Below are 2,500 nucleotides of genomic sequence, written 5' to 3' on the forward strand. Positions count from 1 at the left end.
CTCAGAAGACATGTGAAAAGAAAAAGAAGAAAAAACAGAGAGAAGAGGGAAGGACAAAAGGACTGCTGGGAGAAAATGAGTGAAGGAGAATACGGCGAAGAGGAGGGAACAAGAGGATGAGGAGACAAACGCTTGTTATGTTATGACACTTAACAGACAGAAAATACAAGAAGTGAAAGAAGACCAGTGCAGGATGGAACCTGGCACAAAGGGGGAGAGACACACAGAGACGGAAGGAAAGCGAGTGGAAAACAAGAGAGAGAAAGATACATACAGACATGGAAGACACAGAAGAACAAGAACAGAGTGAGGAACAAGATGGAGGGAATATGACGTAGGGAAGAAAAACATGAAGAGAGAAGGAAAGAAACACAAAGGGAGAAAAACACAGAGAGAGAGAGAGAGAGAGAGAGAGAGAGAGAGAGAGAGAGAGAGAGAGCGAGAGAGACAGAGGAATAGTTTGTGAGAGAGAGATAAAAAGAGGGAAGCAGGCCAGCGCCCCTTCTGCAAGGCCCCCGTTTTGCACCGCTAGATAAATCCAGACTCGACCCAAGAGTATCCACAGAGATGAGACGAAGGAGCAAACGGTCCCACTTCAGGTATTAAAAATCCAACAAGCGAGTGCAGAGGAGGGGGTCCATGGGTACTGAGGAGGAGGGGAAGGGCTAGGACAGTAGTACCCACACGGGGACAGAAGCCTATAACATCCACACACACGAGACAGGGGGGACGCAAATAAAAAAAACGAGACGAGACGCGAAAAAACGACAAGAAAGACAAGAAAAACAGAGGGATGTAGGAAAGGAGGGGGAAAGAAGACAACAACTACGCCCTTGCTGGTTCTTTTCCTCTTTCTAATCTCCTCCTTCTCTACACGGTGATGGGGACAGTGAGTGACAGGGTATGGCTCAGACACAAGAGTGCGCAGGCGCGCACACACACACACGCAACAACACTCATACACAGAGGCAAAAACACACACACACGAACGCAAGCACTCACTAACACACACACACACAAACACTTACACTCAAGCACACACACACACACAGCGTCAAACACACACACACACTGGCACGCACGCATGCACGCACGCACACACGCACGCACGCACGCACACACACACACAAACACAATCAGTGATTGTTCTGGCTTTACGAGGCTCCAAGGCACAATGCAGCAAAATGCCCAGTCAGTGTCAGAGAGAGGGCCTTTATTATCGCACGCCGTCCCTTAGCATACACACTCAGCTGAAACAATGTCTCCACACACACACACACACACACACACACACACACACACACACACACACACACACACACACACACACACACACACACACACACACACACACACACACACACACACACACACACACACACACACACACACACACACACACACACACACAAACACACAGACACATTTCGCGGTGTCTGCGTAATTGACCTGCGCCTGAACATGGCCACAAGTTTTGATCACGGGGGCTTATTGAGGTTAATGACCAGCATAATGTCAGCATCTTTTGGGGAACGAATGATAGTGTGTGTGCGTGTGTGCGTGCGTGTGTGTGCGCGCGCGTGTGTGCGTGTGTGTGTGTGTGTGTGTGTGTGTGTGTGTGTGCGTGCCGGTGTGGAGACATTGTCAGTTCTCAGCTCAATCCGAAGAGGCAAACCCTTCATTTCCCCAATGCCTAAAGCCTTCAGCACATTATGGAATAAAGACAGAGAGATTGTATGCAGGTGTGCACGTGTGCATGCATTCATGTGTATGTGTGTGTGTGAGAGAGAAAGAAAGAGAGCGAGAGGGAGAGAAATTGAGAAAGAGTGAAGAGAGAAGAAGGAGGAGGAGGACAGAAGGGAAAGAGACGAAAAGATGGAGGAGGGAAGGATAGAGGAGATGGGAAGAGCAACAGAGAGAGAAAGAGAGAGAGAGAGAGAGTGAGTGAGTGAGTGAGTGAGTGAGTGAGTGAGTGAGTGAGTGAGTGAGTGAGTGAGTGTGAACGAGATATAGAGAGAGAGCGAGAGAGAAAGAGAAAGAGAGAGTGAGAGAGAGAGAAAGAAAAAAAGAAAGAAAGAGAGTGAGTGAAGAGTGTCCTACGGCACAGATTAAACCGTCAAGTGGATCCTCTTGTGTCTCATTCTGAAACTCAATTTCTTCAAGTCTCTCTCTCTCTCTTTCTTGCTCTTTCTCTCTCTCTCTCTCTCTCTCTCTCTCTCTCTCTCTCTCTCTCTCTCTCTCTCTCTCTCTCTTTCTTGCGCGCTCTCTCTCTCTTTCTATCTCTCTCTCAATTTCCTCAATTCTCTCTCCCTCTCTCTCTCTCTCTTTCTCTCTCTCTCTCAGACACACACACACACACACACAAACTCTCTCTCTATTTCCTGAACTCCACCCCCCCCCCTCTCTCTCTCTCTGTTGCTCTTTCCACCACCTCCCCGCATCCTTCTCTCTCTTCCTCTCTCGTTCTCTTTGTCTCTTTCCCCTCGGTCCTCCTCCCCCT

General features: G+C 48.6%; 1 protein-coding gene across 21 annotated transcripts in view; it reads right to left on the minus strand.

Moving 5' to 3' along the window:
- celf2 (cugbp, Elav-like family member 2) overlaps window positions 1-2,500 on the minus strand; it is a 333,204-nt gene that overhangs the window by 105,833 nt on the left and 224,871 nt on the right. The window lies entirely within an intron of this gene.

This window comes from Engraulis encrasicolus, chromosome 15, assembly GCF_034702125.1.
Source record: "Engraulis encrasicolus isolate BLACKSEA-1 chromosome 15, IST_EnEncr_1.0, whole genome shotgun sequence".
NCBI classification, from domain to species: domain Eukaryota; kingdom Metazoa; phylum Chordata; class Actinopteri; order Clupeiformes; family Engraulidae; genus Engraulis; species Engraulis encrasicolus.